The sequence below is a fragment of the Crotalus tigris genome, unplaced genomic scaffold (assembly GCF_016545835.1).
Source record: "Crotalus tigris isolate CLP2741 ecotype Arizona unplaced genomic scaffold, ASM1654583v1 scf7180000017887.1893490, whole genome shotgun sequence".
Classification (NCBI taxonomy): Eukaryota; Metazoa; Chordata; class Lepidosauria; order Squamata; family Viperidae; genus Crotalus; species Crotalus tigris.
In genome coordinates this window covers 40,399-60,294 of record NW_024096704.1, presented here as the reverse complement: position 1 = coordinate 60,294, position 19,896 = coordinate 40,399, and the positions used below count along the sequence as shown (strand labels likewise).

Genomic DNA, 19,896 nt, shown 5'->3' with positions numbered 1-19,896 from the left:
TGTCATGCAGTGGACCGACTCAAGACTGACTCAGCCTTCCATCCTTCCAAGGTCAGTAAAATAAGGATTCAGATCATTGGGGCAATATGCTGACTCTGTAAACTGCACTATGAAGTGGTATATAGGTCTAAGTGCTATTGCTATTAAGAAGAAAGCTAGCAATTCAGTCAGATACACAACTGAAATAGTGGACTGGACACAGTGCTTTTTTTCTTAAAAAAAAAAAAAGGTGCTGGAACTCACACACGTCATACAACCCGCCTTGCCTACCCTATAAGTTTCCATCCAAAAAAGGTGCCGGAACTCTGTTCTGGGCATTCTACTTGAGTCCAGCCCTGACTGGATTCAAGTAGAACTAAAAGCTCTGGATAGGAAGACCAAAAATATAATATCAGTGAGTCATGTCCTTCATCCATGCAGCAATCTTGACCCCTCTACTTACCAAGGAAAATAGATGGGCGTGGAATGTTGCAAGTAGACCAGATAGTTGAAGAAAAACAGACATTGGAAAAATATTTGAAGGACAATGAACAAGATGCACCGAAGCTAGCATCCCATGAAAGCTTACTGATTACTGGAGAAACCATTCTAGGCTATAAGAAAGACTAAATGAAGAGTAGATAAGAGTCAAGGGAAGGAAAAGTATTACATAGCCAGTACATTTAAAAGAAAATAGCAATCATAGCAGATAATAAGACAATGGCTAAGAGCATTGAAGGAAGAGACAGGAGGTCTAATTCTGGCTGTATAAGACCAACACTTAAGAACAAATACATACAAAGTCAGGTTTAAAAAGACAGCAACAGACAGCAATAGCCACATTTCCAAAGAAGCTGAAGAAACAGTGAACTATCTAGTTAGCTGCTGCAAGAAGATTGTACAGGCTAACTACAAACAATAGCATGACAAAGTAGCAACAATAATGTATTGGAATACCTGCAAGAATACCATTTGCCTGCAACAACTGGTGAGACTACAAAATAGACAAAGTAATAGAAAATGAAGACGCTAAAGTGCTCTGAGACTTTGGAATTCAAACAGACAAGCACTTGCCATATAACAAATTTAACAGTTGTTGATAAGAAAGAGAAAAAAATCTGAATAGTGTATATGGCAGTACCAGGAGACAGAAGAATAAAGAGAACGAACTGGAGACATTTACAAATACAAAGACCACCAAATAGAAGTAAAACGATGGTGGCAAAATACAACAAAGATAATACCAGTAGTGATAGGTACATTGGGTGCAATCCCAAAACATCTGGAGTACTACTTGAACATAGAAATACACATACATAATTCCTCTTCTTAAAATACTCAAAAATCCTTTAGGTAAATATTCTATTAATTTAAAGGAAACAATCAAATTACATTAGGGTGTTTTTGACATTTGTAGTATATGTTAACAAATTCCCACGTAATGGGAAGACTTAGGAAAAGAAAAGAAAAAATTACAACAAGAATTAATATTTTTGATTAAAAAGTGATAGTCAAATATAAGTATATACACAAGAGAATAATCTAATTAAAGTGGAATTTATTTCTTAGTAAATGCATAGGGTTGTACTATAAATTGCATAAACTCTTACTTTTTCAGAGTATATGTAGGGATTATTTATCTGTTTTACAAAATAAATGTATAGATACTGTTGGGAAATAATATTATATGATTCAACCCTCCCACATACACACTTATTTAAACAAAATCTTATGCCAAATTTGTTAATCTTTATGATGCCATAGGATTCTTTGCTTTCTTTTGGCACCCAACAAATATGGGTTATTTGTCTGTTAAATTATTCTTAGTGTTTTTGTATTAATGCCATATGTTTCTTCTATTGAAGGATGCTTTGGAAACTTAATTTGATATGTGACATATAAATAATGTCCATATAAATAAATATATATGAGGACAAGCAAGGGTGCCTGGAGGAACAGCTTACAGAAGAATTACAATACAATCAACAAGTTTCTAGCATTAAATGCAATTAGTTCTATAAATCATCTGAGTCTTACTGTCAACCGTCCCATTGGCAAATGCAACAAAAGAAATTCCTGGGACATTATTTTACCAAGAGTGTAACTTTACTGATAATTCCACATAGGCACAGAGGAAGCAAAGCCAGTTTTGAAGTTTTTGCGCTTGAAACAGCAGAGGTAAAATCCCCTTTTCTTCCCTGGGCCACCCACTGTTCACTGTCCACCAATCAATTATAGTCATTTTGTTTGGGGAAACAGTCTGAGCATCTTGGAGCTTTCTCATCATTTAACCTTGGGCACTAGGATGTTGCCAGGAGACAGTTGGCTCTCTTGCATTCCACAATCCCCTCCCAAGCCTCCCTTGCATTCCAATACCTGCCCACCCCCTCCCTGTTTCTGTTGTTTGGTTGTAAGTGGGGTGCGTAATGGGTCAGCCATGACACTTACTAAATTGGTAGCTACCTATAATGTTGGTACTGAAGTATAGCAGAGAACACGGCAGCTATTGTGACTCCAGGTTTGAGATGTTTTGAAGTATGATGTGAACATAGGACCACATGCTTCTTACAGCCTATGTAGAAACCAGGAAATCCAAACAATTGGAAACAATGTCTCATTCAATTGAAATTAATCTGCAAATATAGCTGCTGTTCTGATGCTTTATGTCAGGGGTGTCAAACTGCCAGCCCGTGGGCCGAATGCATCATAGCAAAATTGCGCCCACCCCATTGCCGGCAATGGCAAAAAAAGTTGCGATATGTTGTGACACGTCACATGATGTTGCAAGTTTGACACCTTTGCTTTATGTGATCTGACATTTCCCAATGTAGAGTATAAAATCATTCTATCTCCATATTCTTTTCACATTGCTTATACCTAAGAATATGGTGCGGGGAGGGTTCAACACAAGATAGGGTAAAAATTTTATCTGAAATGAAATCTGTAATGCTTGTGGTCCTATTTGATTCTGAATCCAAAGTCATTTGTGCTATGGATTTTATTTAAGAACAGATATGGAGCAAAAGCATTTAGACTGCTTTTAAGGACTACTCGTTGAGTACGGTTTGTCAGTCAGTTACAAATCCATCTGGTGGTGATGCTGTGTATCCCACATTTTTCTAGTTTTCCAAGAAGTAGGTTGTGGTCTACTTTGTCAAATGCCTTGCTGAAGTCTAAGTATACTATGTCCATAGCATTTCTTTGGTCTGCTAACCTGGTCACTGTGGCAAAGATCTGTTTTTAACAAACGCATTCTGGCTACTAGTTATAACTTGTTTCTAGATGTTCACAGATTTGTTTTTTATTTTTTTCCAGTATCTTCCCAAGTGTTGATGTTAGGCTGATTGGTCTGTAGTTTTTTGGGTCTGTTTTTTTCCCCATTTTTTGAAGATAGGAACCATATCAGCTCTTTTCCAATCCTCTGGTAGTTCCTTGGTGCTCCAGGATTTTTGAAAGATATGGTACAATGGTTCTGAGATAACATCTGCCAACTTCTTCAGAACTCTGTAATCCATCAGGGCCTGGTGATTTATATTCATCAAAATCAGACAGGTGTTCTCTTACCATTTTCTTGCTTATTTTAATTTTTATTTCTAGTTTGCCTTTTAAAGTTATGTTTTTGGTAAGTTGGGCTATAGTTCCTGTTTGCATGAAGATAGATGCAAAGAATGAGTTAAGCAGCTCTGCTTTCTCTCTACTGCCTACTTACTCTCTACTTACTTACTTACTCTCTACTTACTTATTCGCTACTGTTTCGAGGATTCCTCTGTATAGCTTCATCCTCTGAAAAGAAAAGTCTGATCCTAGGGTCATAACAAATGAAACAAGCAACAAAAAGAATCTCCAGAGTTGTATTCTCCAATGATTCGATGCATATTCATAGTTTTATGAGAATACTTCGACACTGCAGGAATAAATATGCTCAAGCCTGAAGACTGAATTCTCCTTCTTCCTCCAAAGAACCAACAAGAATTTTTTAAAACATAAATTAACTGCAATTTCTCATTATACCTGAGCTGAAAATTGTAGGGTTTTTTTTTTAAAGAAAACTATTTTGTTGAGAAGCCTAGAAACTATAATTGAATCTTGGACTGTTTCAGTAAACCACAATTTAAGCCAGCTACACTTAGGTGCAGTTCATATACAATATATACAAAATGTGGTAGGCTTAAACAAGAAGCATTATCTTGAAATAGTTTTTCAGCCAGAATAGAAAAGGTGGGCTTCTTCTGCCTGATCTTTGACCAGGAACATAATATTAAACAATGGTATTTTTTTTATGTCCATAACAGGTCCTTGTAACTCATGAAATCTAAGTACTAATGAAATGGTTACTCTGTTATTTTCAAAACAATTAGTATGACATTACCTTTTTTCTAATCTTATCTCCTTCAGCTTGTTATCCTACAATTTTTACTTTTCTCAGTCAGCCTAATACCCAGTCAGTGTATTGCCTAATTCCAAGGCAATTGGAAAGTGTTAAATTAGGGAAGGATTTTCTAAGCATTTAACATGGCAAAGAACTGGATAGTTCTAATGCTATCTAGAGTATGAATTAGCCTGCAGCTTGGCCTGGAGCCAGATTCCAAACAAGTACTTGTTCATGTTCCCAGCATCAAAAGTTTTTAAAAGCATTGCTGTCCTGTGATTTCTTTTACTTTGTATTGTTTGTATATCTTCATGCTGTAAGGTTTATGCTCTTTTGTAGCAGGTGGTAACATTAGGTGGATCTTGTCGGCAAACCAGCAAGAGCCAAGTGTGACACTATGATATCATCCAAAGTTATGGCAGATCTTTACGTCAGTAAGCAGTTACCAAGGTCTGCCTTTAGGAAAATGGAACAATTATTCAGTCCTGCATACAAAATACAAACCAAGACATCAAATTAGTCTAGGTAACTGTTGACAGAGGAAATCTTATAAAGCCCCTTGTACTTCTGATCAAGTTATTGGAACAAACAGCACAGTTAATAGTTCCTGATGGCTGCAAAGTGAGACCACCAAAAAGTCAGTTTGAACATCTCTGCCTTAGGGCACCTCTCAGCAGTGCAGTAAAGGATGCCATAAAAACACTATTGTCATTAATAATCATTTGAGGGAATAGAAGGGCACGTTCACAGCAGGCTATAGCCCTTGCTGTTAATGCTGAGGTGAGAAGCCATTCAGGCTTATTTAGAAGTCTCTGATTTTGATTCCAGTGTAAACGTTAAAATTTGGCTGAGATATGCAGTGCAAAGAACATTTGTCTTTAATAAAGGCTCACATTCTTCTGAATTCCATTATTTTGTCTCTAGGTCCATTCAGGTAGGGAAAGTTGGCCTTAGCTCTCTTGGCCAAGATATCTTTTCTCACTACTGACTCCATGCTCTTGGGTTGTTCTACTGTAGGTTCCATAGTCATCTGAGCAAGGCACGTGGTAATGAGTATGGAAACTTCTGTTACTATGTGTTCCTCTATCTGGTATTTCTTAACAGGAAGATCTTCCAAATGCCCTACTAGAGATGTTTAGTTGAGTTGGGCACAAGTGTTCTTTTGTAATTCTTCAGTGAATGTGTGGATTAGAATACCTGGATGGCACTGTTTCTGAAGTTCTTCAGAAGAACATATCCATTAAGAGTAAGGCTCCCCTTTAGCAGTGACAGTGGTCTGATCTCATTGATGTGGAAAAAGCTGTATGAGAAAGTTCCTACCTGAGGTGTCCTCTTAGGTTTCAACTGAAGTAAGGGAAGCAGTTAACTTCAGACCACTGAAAAAGGATGCATGACCACATTCCATTCTAAAGAAGTTACCTGAAATGCTCTTTTCCTTTGGAAGAATTTTGAAAGCAGATGCTTTTCATCAAATTGAATGACAACTAGTGGGAAAAATGCACTTTTTTTCTTCTGGCACCAAAGAATAATGTGTTTAAAATAGCAATAATAATGCATTGAGGGTAGCTCTTACCTGACTAGTTGCTTAGTGTTCCACAGTTGCTGTAGCTGCCTTCCTGTTGAACTTAACACTGGCCATTCTCAGCATTAGTTTAATTTTTTTCATAGTTAGTAATCCGTCTTTAGTTACTTTTGACTAATTGGTGGTGGGGTTTTCTGGAATGAACAAATCAAACATCTGGTCCTTAAGTCTCACACTTTTAAAATTAGAATTAAATTCTAAGTAGGTGCACACTAGTTTGCAACTTTCACCTGTATCTTCCAAGTCATTTCACACTTGGCAAACTGCTAAATAAGCTGTAAGCAAGATGGCTTTGCTTGGTGAAAACTGTTTGCAGTTTATGTAAGACAAACCATATTTGTATGCACTGAACTATATATATGTGATTCCCAACTACCTATATTTCCTGTACCATTATCCATCATTGTTCCAAAGAATACCACAACTTACAAGAACAGCTTTTCAACGCTAGAAGTGGGAGATGGGGATGGATGTGGGAAGATTAATTGGAAAAAAAATTATGGGTGTTCTACGCATAGAAACAAAAGTGTTTTCAGCCTCCACAAAACTGCCCCCACATAAAACCTAAGGGTTCCATTTTTCTAAAGTTCTTACTTGAATATTAATCAGGAGTGAGTGAAAGAATTAAGATCAACCTCACTTTATTAAAAATGGACATGTAACCATGAATAAGGAAAAGGAACATTAATTAAGCAGAAAGAGTATGTCTCTAGTTTTAAAGTAAATAAAAATGATTAAATTCAGCATAATTTTCTTTAAAAAATGACAGAGCTAGAGAATGCAACTTATTTGGTGTGCTCTCTTGTGCAAAATTGTTATTCCATGGTTGTGAATCTGAATAGACTATACAACTACTGCTAAAAACAGAGATTTGTTGATTACTAATTTGGTCCTAAGTAACATCTCACTGTGCAGATAATGAAAAAGACTGGTCATGTGGGTTGCATTAAACAAAAACATTTAAAACATGTTCCACTGTATTCAGCATTAGTTACCCCTTTAAGGAAGCTATGCATCTTGTTTGGCTTTACACAAGGAGGTGGAGATAATGTAGAAAAAAGCAAAGACACTTAAAGATCTAGAGAATATTGGACAAAGTTGGAAGGTTTAGTTTGTTAAGAATATTTGACTCAGATAATCACAATTAAGTGTGAGATGGAATGAGGAGTGGAATTACTTTATACTCACTGAGCTGAACAAGGAAGGAAATATTTGTTTCTTAGATTATTATAATTATGTTTTATATTTCTTAATACAAGCCTCTTGGAGCCAATGGAAACAAACTGGCATTTATTTATAATAAAACAGTGAAGAAAGTCTCTTACAAGTAATCAGATATGATTTCTTTGATCAGTTGATAGCTTTGCTGATAAAATCCTCATTCTCATTATCCCAATGCTTTCCTGACAGTCATGTCTTCAAAAGTCTTCAGAAACCAGGCAAGGGGGAATAATCTGGATATTAGAGTTAAACTTTTCCACAGGAAGTGATCCATTCCTAAGAACACTGTTATGGGATCCTAGTAGATGATCTTCTGTCAGAGGAGACACCTTCATAATACACTTGCTTCCAGATTTAAAGGACAAGGCATAGTTTTCTTTGTTTGACAATGTACTTAATGATGTGGTTGGTGCATCTCCAGAAGAACATTTCTTTCTATATTGTAGGATGCCTCTTCTAAGGTGCTTCTGGCCATCCACATCTTTCATGAAATAATAGGTAAGACTGATTAACCTACCTGATGAATTGGGGAGCAACTTTTTCCACAGTTAAAAAGGAGTTTACTTTCTTAATCTGATCAATTAATCAGTGGAATGTAGCAACCCTCACAATAGCAGCTCTGGCCACTTCCAGTGTGGTTTTTATGAATAGCCAGAGGGCAACAAACAATTTTATCTCTGTCACATCTTTTTGGGAATGCAAGAACAAAACACAGCAGCATTCAGTCTGGGGAGACATGGACATGCACCCAACTGTCTCTTGCTATGTGATTTTGGAAATAAATAATATATGCATAAGGGTACCCTGTGAAACATAAAGAACTTTTAAAAGGGAAGGGCAGGGATGAGCCATTACAAGGGGTCTTGGAGAAGAGTTACACAGCCCAAAGACTGAGCTAAAGTGTGAAAAAGAAACTCAAAATAACCTGCCTTGATTTCGTTTCCTATGAGACAGAAAACCTAGACAGGCATTCAAGATTGTTGTAAGCTTTTTGAGGTAGGTCAGTCAAAAAAAAAGGCACCATAGAGATTGAAGAATGCTACTTTATTGTTGCAGAATATAATAACAGAACCTTGAATCTACCTAGCATTGCTGCCTAGGTCAGACACGAAGAAGCTTATAGCCTCTATTAACTGAAACTTGATCAGGGTTCCAAACTGCAGACAGAAATTACAGATGTTAAGCAAACAAGTTCTCCCAGCTGAGAATATAAGTCAGCAAGATCAGCAAACCTAGCCCCACTCTTCCACATGGTTTTGATTTTGTACATAATGACCACAAAGAAGCATTATAGAATCTATTCTAAAGAATACAATTCAGCGATGGCTTTGCAGTTGTTATTATGCATAAAGTTCTATATGGGGTTGTTGCAAAAGACAGTTCAATAGTCAATTTCAAGCAGTTAGCGGTTCTTCCAATCTGAGTGTAAAACAGCATGTCTACCTTGCTGATATGAGAGAGAAAAGTTTGAGTTTGGTATGTTTGTACATCCTCAAAGCCAGGTATATTTGCAAATACTTGACTTACCTTCTGCATCCATGCAAGTGCTCCTCTTGTCTACATGTAACAGTTATTTTATGGTATGTTTGTGTAACCAAAATAGCAAGAAAAATTGCAGGGTTTTATGCAAGATGGTGTTGTGAGCACACAAAAGCCAGCATTTGCAACACAAATGAACAGCTAGGCTTGAGTGAGCACATAAAGAAAAAATGAGAATGCAGTGGTTCTACTCTGGAATATTACGAATGCAATAGCACTTCCAGAACTCTTATTGTTCTAATAGGACAATGGTGACTGGGAACAGAATCGTTTCATTGTGTCAGCTTCATTCAAAACCATTTTTTCTAGAGATTAGCAATTCACACAGAGGTCTCTCACTAGAACAGTTAACTGGGTAGGCAAGCAGTATTGAGTCTGTATTAGTGGATGCCATCTTTCATTCTTCTTTACATTGTTCAACGATTGCTGTTGTATTTTTTGTACATTAAGGCCTATTGCTAAAAGACAAAATTTGTGTTTTGTAATTGTGCTTAAGATTCATATTAATGTAGCTTCTTTCTGCACATTTCATTTAGGGATAGGTTGGGTATACATAATGTTGAAGATACTAACTTGTTTGATTTTGGCTTGCTGTCTTGTGTGAGTCCAGCCTACAATGGTCTATGGTTTAGCATATTGTGTGAAGCCAGTTTGGTTAAAATCAATAAACCATAGTGTAACGTGCTATGTGAACTATGTCATGAAGCTGATTCCAACCAAATAATTAGCTTTGTGAGTTGTGCAAAATCAGAAAAACGTATTAATATTGGATTTTACTTTGAATTTAAGGTATTCAGCCTATCAGGTTTTTGCAATGTTAAAAAAAGTATACTTGTTGGGTGGGGTCATCTGAAGGGCTGGAGTTAACTGTCCTCACAATTGATCACTTTCATGATGAATTTCATTCTGGGTACAATCATAGTAAGAATAAACAAACTTAAAATGGGAGCATTGTGCTGATGGAGTCCTACAATTTGATATTCATGCTGTTGTAAACTATCTTTGCTCTGCAAAGTGTTTGTATGTTGGGTTTCCCTTGAGAATATCAAAGCTTCAGTTGGTTCAGAATTTTGCTACACTATTGTAATTTTGACAGTAAATATGTGAAACACTCCAATTCTTCAAGATTAATACTACTCCATCTTGAATATTTGCAAAAGTAGGAAGGAAAGGTGTAAACTGAATGAATGAATGAATAGTTCTTACTCTTACTCTGAATAATTCTGAATTTACCTCTACAGTTCTGAATATATTGGGATCCAAATACTAAAGAAACATTATCCCCCAATAACACACAAATAAGATCTTTAGCTGAATTCATTTTGTAACACCAACTGATAAAATATATAAATTTATTCAAAAGAAAAGGTTTTTTTTCCTGAATGTATCCCCACTTTTGAACAACCCCCTTTTCTATGTCTACATACAATAGCCAGAGTTGTATGAATAGGGTTAGTGACAAATATTGTAATAAGCTAACTAAAATCTGTTGGGACAAGATGCCCACAGACTCATTCATGAACTGAGTAAATTCTATGATTTTCTATGGATCTACTATGATTACATGTATTTGGAAGTCCTACTTTATTATGTGAGGTCTATTAGATGGCAAAACCTATCATAGGTTAATTATTTTATGAGAATAAGGATATTTGTTAATTTTAATCTGTTTTTACTGTCATCTCTAGACAACCCGTGACCCTTTGAATCATCCTTTCAGAAATGATAGAACTGGATTCCAATTTTGTGGTTCTGCTGGACTTGGTGCTTCTACTTGAGCAGCAGAATTAAGATTATAGGCAGGAGAGCCTTTGCACAATTACATCTCAGGTGCCAATTGCAACTCTTCCTGAATCAGAGGCATTGGGCATAGTCATGCATGCCCCCATCACCTCCTCCCCCCCCATCAGACTATTGCAATTTGTTTACACAGAGCTGTTCCTGAAGACCATGTAGCTTAAACTGGTTCAGTTTGCAGTGATTCAGGTAGGGTGGTGATTTAATTGCGTAACATCTCTATTTTGAGAATTCCACTGGCTTCCAGTCAAATTCTGGGTGCAATTCAAGATGTTGCTTATCACTTTTAAAATCCACATTACTCAGGGAATGGCTGTCTGCTTGTCCAATAAGAGGCTCTGTTGGATAAGAAGTCCCATTAAAGATCAATGAAGGAGTGTCATAAAAGTCTTCTCAGTTATACGCTTCTCCTATGGTACAATTTCTCCTCACATATAATAACTATTTCCTCCCTAATGAATTTTGCAAAGAAATAAAAACTTGGCTCTAAGAGAGCATATTTGTGGAAATGTTAGATTTTTAAAAAAAATCACTCCTGCTATTTAGTGCTATGTTAATGTACATTTTTTTTACTGTTTTTCTCATATTTACTTGTCATATGTCACTCACAGCTGTCTGGAGTATAGTGGCATAGAAATATCAATAGTAAATAGATTTTAAAACTGACAAAGCAAGAAAGGAACTCAAACTTTTTAAAATATATGCTTAACACTTTTAAAAAAATATTTTACAGAATATATCAGTTTTCATTATAGTTCACTTCTTTCCTCAAAGATAAAGATTTTTTCCTTTCAAATAAATAAATGAATTATTTAATGACTTACATTTTATTCATCAAATGAATGAGCATGAACCCATCTCCTGCAAAACCTGCACTTACGTCCTTCTTTTAAATACAGTTGTATTTAAATCGGTTGTTGCTGAAAGTGGCAAAAAAGGTAACTACTTGGCTGTCCTCCCAACCCAAAGACCCTATTACATTTAGTGAAACTGCATATCTATTGAGTATTAGTTATTTTTTCATCCATTTCCTGTAAAAACATGATGTTAAAATGATAAGACTGGTAATTCTGGATTTTTTGGTCTAGCTCTCCCTCCTGTAGTGTCCCAGGGATAACAAGCAAAGATAGTGAGGTGAAAATAAATATCAATCTCCTAAAATCTGGAGATCTACCATCTCTTTTTTCTGAAAACAGTTCTTCTTTCTTGGCACCAATAGACCTTCTTCAGCTGTTATGTTCTTGTGGAATAGATTGTGGATTTCCTTTGATAATAGATACATCCAATGAGTTGCTTCCAATGAGGGACTTTCTAACTTCAGAGAATGTTTTATTGAACATGCTTTTTGTTCCCATGTTGTTCTCCTCTTTCTTGACTCCAGCCACTTTCTCTCCTTGACATTCTTTGACATTATTCTTTGCTGGATCTACACAGTCCTACACAGCCACCAGTTCCAGATAGCTCTAGTATTTGCATGGGGTTGACAAGATGTAGGATCAGTCTTTGCATTCTGTTCCACTTTTGTTATCTTCAGAGAGGGAGAGTGTTATTTTGATGGTAGTTCCAGTTCTAATTTTTGCTTCTCAGCAAGCTTCAAAGTTGAATCTGGTAGCATGAAGCAATTTACTAACAAATGCTTGCAAAGGAAAGTTGTTAATGAGTCTCTCCTTTCTTGCAATGCTTGCTCTTTGGAGAATGATTCTAGACCTGTCAAATTTTCCAGCAACTTTAACAACAGTAGTCAATCATTATGATCAGAAGAGGGCTCTAGTTCATGCCAGGTCTAGCTTCTTTGGGCTCAGTGAATTTAACAATGAGAAAATGCTGGTGGAAGAAGAGGCTGCCAGCAGTGAATTTTTCAGTGTTTGTGCATTTTTTCTTGCTTTTTTTTAGTGAGAGTGCAGCATAGGAGTTAATAAGCTTGTTGTCCTCTTCAATTTAAATGTCCTCTACTAAACACCTGTGGTACTGATGACAAAATATATTTTGAATCAATGCACAATAAATACAAAGAATACTTCATTTTCACATTATTTTTGCTATTTCCCTACATTCAAAACTATCTCTTCCAAACAGATTAGGATAGTGTGAGGTTCTTTCCTTCTTCCCAGCACAAGTTAAGCTAGCATAGGTTATTGCAGAATGGGGATTTAAACCTGACTATCCTCAAGCATTATATATGTGCTTAAGCGGCGTTTTTTTAATCCTTTGTCTGAATAGAAAATTGATCTATAAATGTCTGCTGCACATGAGAGCAACATGAATTGTGCAGTTCCATACAGAGTGACCACCAGAGCAATCTTGCACATATTTATACAAATGTCTCATTGTTTAAGAGGGTTTACTCCCAGAAAATGTGCAAATGATTACAGTACAGGCTAAATTACATAATTAGCCATGGGAATAGGGATAGGGGATGGAGAACATGATTTGGTCCCCAGCATCCCTATCTATATACTAATATTCTCCTGTCTGTCTGTAGGCATCAATTAACCAAAATAGTGCCTCATAGAACAACAATTTTTGAATCAAGGTACCTAAAATGTACTAACTTAAGTGCGTACAAAAACCCATTACTCTTGTGGCATTGAAACCCATTACTCTTGTGGCATTGAAATTTCAAAATTATTCACACAAGTTGCATTTGCAAACTTGTGGCCACTCTAGCACTGCCTGTCAGCCACAGTCACGTGATCATGCTTCTGATGCTCACTCCCACAAACGAAGTCATCGGACTGAAGTCAGTCCTACTCCCACTGCTTTTTGCTCGGCTGTGGTCTGTCTGTTTCTGTTTAATTAAGAAAATATCTCTGAAAGGATGAGCCAATGGATCATGGGTCATCTAGTAATTTCTAAGTACCTGATCAACTGCATTCAAACTATTATAACAATTATCCATGAAGATTTGGAATAGAATTAATAGAGCCAAAATACTTCAGGGGGAAAAAGAAATTACCAACTTTGTGAGACTTGCATGCAGGGGGGCAGGATTCGCAGCACTTAGAGTGCAGTACTGCAGGCCACTTTAGCTGACTGTGTTCAGCAGGTCAGCGGTTCAAATCTCACCGGCTCAAGGTTGACTCAGCCTTCCATCCTTCCGAGGTAGGTAAAATGAGGACCCAGATTGTTGGGGGCAATGTAAATATATATATACATTGCTTACTGGTGTACACCGCTTAGAGAGTGCTTGCACTTAAAGCGGTATATAAGTCTCATAAATAAATAAATAAATAAATAAATAAAATTCCTACTGAAGCATTGGAGAACATCAGGCACACACTCCTGAGAATAGTCAGGAAAAAAAAAATTCCTATCATGGATAAAAGTGTTTTGAAAATAAGTCTAGTTCTAACATTCCAGCAGAAGAAGCTATTTGGACTCAAAAGGTTTATATGGCGTTATCTAATCTGACATTTGCCTATAGCAACTTGCTCCAATCCACAGACTGTGGATGGTATAACCAAAGAAAAACAAAAACATAAAACAAAAAATTAAAATCCTAATGCTCAAAAGAACTCCAAGATGCTTTTTTCATGAGGCAACTGGACTTTCTTGTTTTGCTTTGAAGATGTTTTGCTTCTAATCCAAGAAGCTTCTTCAGAGCTGAACTAGCTTCTTGGATGAGAAGCGAAACATCTTCAAAGAAAAACAAGAAAGTCCAGTTGTCTCATTAAAAAAGCATCTTTGGGATAACTATGACTTGGATGACTGAGAATCTCCATAGACATTCAAAAGAACCATTCCCAAGATGTGCATCAAAAAACTGTATTTTCAGTTTTAAAATAATGAAAAATGGAATTGTTTTGAACGTCTTCTGAATACTACAAAAGAGACAGCACAGAACACTTGTAGAGTTCCATTAAAGGACCACAAGGAGGTCTGCATTCTTGTTCGTATCTTCCTAACCACCTATGAGGAGAGAGGTTATTACAGGCTCTCTCAAGGTATTCTTACCAGATGGGAACATTTAATCTTGGTAAGGAAGCATCTGATTGTTACTTTAATGAGCTTGAGCCCTGCAGCTTCTGGCCCTTCTCTCTAAGTCATGTGCCATAAGGAATAACAAAAGGTTAATTTAGATGCAAAATGTTTAACTCAAGAGGTAAGCATGCCTTCTAATTGAAGTCAGTTTCCTGCATCCAATTGAAGTAGTTTGTCCTTCCTTCCTTCCTTCCTTCCTTCCTTCCTTCCTTCCTTCCTTCCTTCCTTCCTTCCTTCCTTCCTTCCTTCCTTCCTTCCCTCCCTCCCTCCCTCCCTCCCTCCCTCCCTCCCTCCCTCCCTCCCCTCCTTCTGACTTTGCTTAGCCACCTAGGTGTTGCCTCTTATAAGGCTGAACTTTGGTGGCTTGCTTTTCAGGCATTTCTTGCCTTTATTCTTACCCCTATTTTGGGAAAGAGAACAGCATAGATGAAAATCACAATTTCTGGTAGTATAATTTCAGAAAGCTGGAGGGCTGCCAACAGGGTGATGATGGTCTGCTGATTCCTGATTAAAAGCAAACAAAGCCCAGGCCAGCTAACATTGCAGGAAAGTGGGCTATAACTTGTATGAATAAATAAGTTTCTCAAAGTGTGGCAGAAGTGGAGTGCTGGAGAAGAAATGAGGAACTGAAGATCTCTAAAAGCAAAGCCGACAACCACAGCAGAATGAAGAGCTGGTTCTTTCTAATTCCTCTCCAGATAAAGAGAGAACTCAAGATCTCCCACAGCTGTTTCAGACAGTTGCTTCTTGCAAGGAAACTGCAAGACAATGGTCTCCAGCGGGTTAAGAACGCTGGGAGACAAGGGCAAGCCATTTTCACTTAAATGGCAATTGGCACCTTTATGGACATTGGGTTTGCATATTTCCTTTTATAGTCATTTCTGGAAGTTGCTTGTTAATGGCTTTTCAGCTATTAGGAACCTTTGGATCAACAGGTCTTACAGTACCAGCTGTGTTTCCTTCTATCTTTGGCCAAAGATGTTTTAAATACAAGTTTAGAGATTTTTAAAAAGGTGTTTTTCAAAAACAAAACAAAACAACAACAAACAGTAAAAGGATGAAGAGAATGTTGATTGGCCTAAAAATCCAGATGGATTTGCAATAAGAGCATGGTATGAAATATAAAAATCCTTCCAACGGGAAAATGATTTTTGTTTTGAATTCTTTAAAAAAAAACATGATAGAATGGAACATTGAAGGGATACAAAAGGAATTAAAAATAAAATTAAAAGAGAACATTTAAAATTGACTTAGTAGTATAAAATGGAAGAGAATACTTTTAACATTACACATACCAAAGGATATTTTGAACAATGGACTGACAAGTTAATAGAGCATCTGCCATTATAGACAAAATGTGTTTAAAAAATATTAAGGCAGGGGTGTCAAATTTAATTTCATTGAGGGCCACATCAGCATTGCGGTTGCCCTCGGGGGTGTGTGTTTGGCCAGGATGGGTGCAGCCTACTGGGTGGGCATGGATGGAGTGGGTGTGGCCTACTCGGTGGGCATGGCCAGCTCTAAATCGTTCGCGTCAAGGGTGCCTGTGGGGGCCTGTGCAGGAGTGGGACAGATCTGAGGGTCTCTGGCAGAAGGGGATGGGACCAGGGCAAGTGTCAAGGCATGGTCCACTGGAGGAGCCTCACATGGTCCATTGGAGGGCCAAGGCAGCGGGGGCCATTCCCTTACTGTTTCCAGGATGGCTTTGCGGGCCATATGAAACCATTTCGCAGGCCGGACCTTGTGTTTGACATGTCTGTATTAAGGAAAAGAACAAGGTATATTAGACAAGACTGAGACTGATCTGAAAGTGGATTTAAAAATTACAGGCTACAATAAGGGTATGGAAAAAGATGTTACACTGCATATACAAATGAAACTAACTGATGTCTTAATGATTAAAAAGGTATACAAATAACAAACCAAAAGAGTGACCTGGATTACTTTCCTACATTGGATTTACAAAAGAGACTTATTCAAGTTTTGAAGAATTGTGTGAAAAGAGGCAAGGAAAAAATGAAAAGAAATCAAATTCTAGGACATTACTTGAAGGACGTAAGTTCAAGGACATTAATTAAAAGATTTAAAGATCAAGATTGTTAAAAGGAAGGAATATAAAGTTTATTTGATCAAAGTTAAAATAGATACCTTGTTGTCTCTGATAATCCTTAATGGATTTTGCTAATCAGGATGAGGCTCTAAAGATTTGTTTACTGATAAGAGATGCATATGGGAAAAAGAGATCATTTGTTGTATCTTAAGAAATGAGACATTACCAAAATTGTTTATCCTTGCTGTGATGAAGGGGAAAGTAATTTCTTTATATATCTCTTTCGTACTATATTTTTTTCTTTTCCATACTTTCTATCTTTTCTTTTTTAGTTAGTATTCATTTTTATATTTTTAATTGTAATGTTTAATAAAATTACTATTTAAATAATATATAGCAGAAGTAAAATGAGACATAGAACAGAGCATCATAATATTTTTCCCCATTAAAGGTAAGATCTTAAAGATCAACCCACCAGCTGAGATAGAGAGAAGCACATTGAGAGCACAGCACAAGATGTCCTCAACTGAGCCCCAAATTTCTATTGCTAAATGAGGCGTATGTTAAGTGAGTTTTGCCCCATTTTATGACCTTTTTTACCACAGTTGTTAAGTGAATCACTGCAATTGTTAAATTAGTAACACATTTATTAAATAATTTGATTTCCCTATTGATTTTGCTTGTCAGGTCACAAAAGGCGATCACATGTCATAAATATGAGTCACTTGCCAAGCATCCGAGTTTTGATCACGTGACCCTGGGGATGCTGCAATGGTCATAAGTGTGAAAAACTTCATAAATCACTTTTTTCAGTGCCATTGTAACTTTGAATGGTCACTAAATGAAGTCTTTTAAGTTGAGGACTATCTTTATAACTTATAACTTTTCTTCCCACCTTGTTGCCTGGTTTCTGTACTTTATAGTGAAAGAATGGACGATCTCGTGACTGTTGATTAACATCCCAAAAGGCAAACCAAATAGGCTGAGTATATCAAAAACCGGAAGTCTGAGTAATCATGGTAGACTTCGAGAGTAATTGCTAAGGTCTGCAGAACTGCACTTCTAATGAAACCTGGCCAAGAGAAATGCATGTGCCTGGGAAAGGAAGATAATGAGACAGTGATGGAGAATGGGGTGAGAAATGACAAGCATGGGAAGGCAGGTTTAATGGGGGGTTATGGGGAAGGATTTCAGGACAAAGTGGAAGAGTGGAGTTGGGGCTAGAACATGAACGAGAAAAAGGGATCTGAGGAATCAGAGAATCACAGAAATTAAATCTGTAGATGGCTTGTTCATTTTAGGACAGTTTCATTCTGAAATCTAGAAACGAAAGGAAAACTATTATGAGGAAAGAAAATATAGCTAAATTATAAGTTCAGGATAAGAGAAGGAGAAAGATAATAAGAAAGAGATGAGCCTGGGACCTTGAGCAGGAACAAGGTCTTACAAGAGAGGGCTAAGATTAAGAGCATAATTTTAGGTTAGCAACTCAAAAGCAGCATCTTCACATAGTGAAGGAAGCTGGCTTGAAGTCTGGGAATTAAAATAATGGAAGTCCATGGGAACCTGGGGAAAAAAAATCACTCCCCTTCCCCCCTTCCCCTAAACTACAACCTAGTGATTCCATGAGTGTTACTACTACGTGTATGGACATAGCTAGTGTGGCCTGTAACAATCATTTTGACTATTATTGCATGATACTTTGCACTTTTAAGTGAAATTAGAATGATACCAGACAACCTGCAACTTATTGGATCATCTTTTCAGAGATATTTCCTTATCTAAACAGAGAACAAAAAGACCACAAACAAGAATCAGTGGTCAGAGTAGTGACTTCCAATTTCCTGCCGGCTTCCACATTCCTTTTGCTTTTGGAAAACTGGCAGGAAGTATCAGAAATCATAACATGACCATAGCTGATTTCAGCAGTGCTGCAGTGCCCATACTTTTGCAAAAACAACTGGTGTGAAGTTGCTGCCAGTTGTATAGGTACAAGGGCAATAGGGAGGTGGAAACTCCACACAACCTACAGGTTTCAATGAAGTGCAGGGGAGATGGTGCGGAAATAGCCACAACTTTCCCAAATTTCATTCCCATGGGAATCAAGGGTCCAGGTATTCTGTAAGTTAGTCCCTTTGAGTTACATTGCTTCAATAATTTATGCTCCATATTATCTTCCAATGTTGTCCAACTGAAGGTTACAGGCACAATAGTTTTAGTAGTACAAAGATTATTCTATGCAATTCTGAAATCAGCTTGTTTTTGTCTTTCCCAATATTTTTTTTAAAACAGAAGTAACTGGCTAGTACATCACTTTAATTTTCATTTAAGTCCAGCTAAAACCTCCTAGGCAATCTGACTGCTGATGACTTCCCAATACAGTTTGCCATGGACTTTTGAATTTTTTTTCAGCTCCCTTCCTAGCCTACAGTCTTTAATATTTTCTGGAGTTCTTCATCCATATACTAAGCAGGTCTGATTCTGATTAGCGTTTAGTTATCAGTTAAGGTCATCTAAATGTGTAATCATATTCCTAATCCTTCTCAAAATTAAAATAAAGAACTTTACTTGGGTCTAGTGAAACAATGAAAACAGCCAACCTCATTTGAAGAGATCAACACGCATCTTTGAATTGCTAACATAAGCGTGGGGCTGCTATTAGCTAATAAACTTGGCTACCTTTGCCTTAGCAAGGGTTACTATCACTTTCACAACTTTCGCTTCCCAATAACTCGCCGCGAGACGACTTGTTTAGCTTTTGTAGTTCAACTGCAAGATGAATGACAGCGACAAAACCAGCAAAAACTCTTTCCGCGTTTAGGTAGCGCTTTCCCTTCTCTCCGGGTGTGAAGCACCGCGGGAGAAGCAGGCGTCTCAAAATACGCCTTTGGCACACAAAGCGCCCGCCGGGGATCTTCTGTTCCTGCTAGCTTCCCGCTCCTTTCCTTTTCCACGTCTGGAATTCGGGGGTTGTCGAGAGCTTTTCTGAAGAAGACGCGGGGGAAGACTCCGCGCACCGACCTCTCCTGGTCTCCTGAAGAGGCACCACTTCTCCTTCCCGGAGGCCTCCAGCAAATAGTTGCGCGGGGAGCGAGCGAGGGGGGGAAAGCTTGGGAGCGAGGCGAAGAGGGCGCTCGTTGAAAGCATCCTTCACGGAGCTACAAGGACCTCCCCGCTCTCCGGGGTCGGGGGTTCTCGCCTCTCCCGCCCAAGTCTGCCCTCGGCGGCCACCCAGCCGCCGACAGGAGCACACCCTTTCTCCTCCTCCTCTCCCTTCCCCGCCCCGGCTTCCCTTGCGCTTTCCGCACGCACGCACGGAGGCAAGTGAATGGGGAATCAAGAGGCTGGAGTGCGCGGCAAGTGGCTGCTCCTTACAAA

At 37.8% G+C, this 19,896-nt stretch overlaps 1 long non-coding RNA gene across 1 annotated transcript; it reads right to left on the bottom strand.

Moving 5' to 3' along the window:
* Positions 1 to 5,931: 5,931 nt before the first annotated feature.
* Positions 5,932 to 19,253, bottom strand: LOC120308233. Its single transcript, XR_005556801.1, has 3 exons — positions 19,119 to 19,253; positions 8,679 to 12,455; positions 5,932 to 6,064 (listed from the first exon to the last, which is right to left on the bottom strand). It is a non-coding gene; the product is annotated as an uncharacterized LOC120308233 (long non-coding RNA).
* Between the last annotated feature and the right edge of the window lie 643 nt (positions 19,254 to 19,896).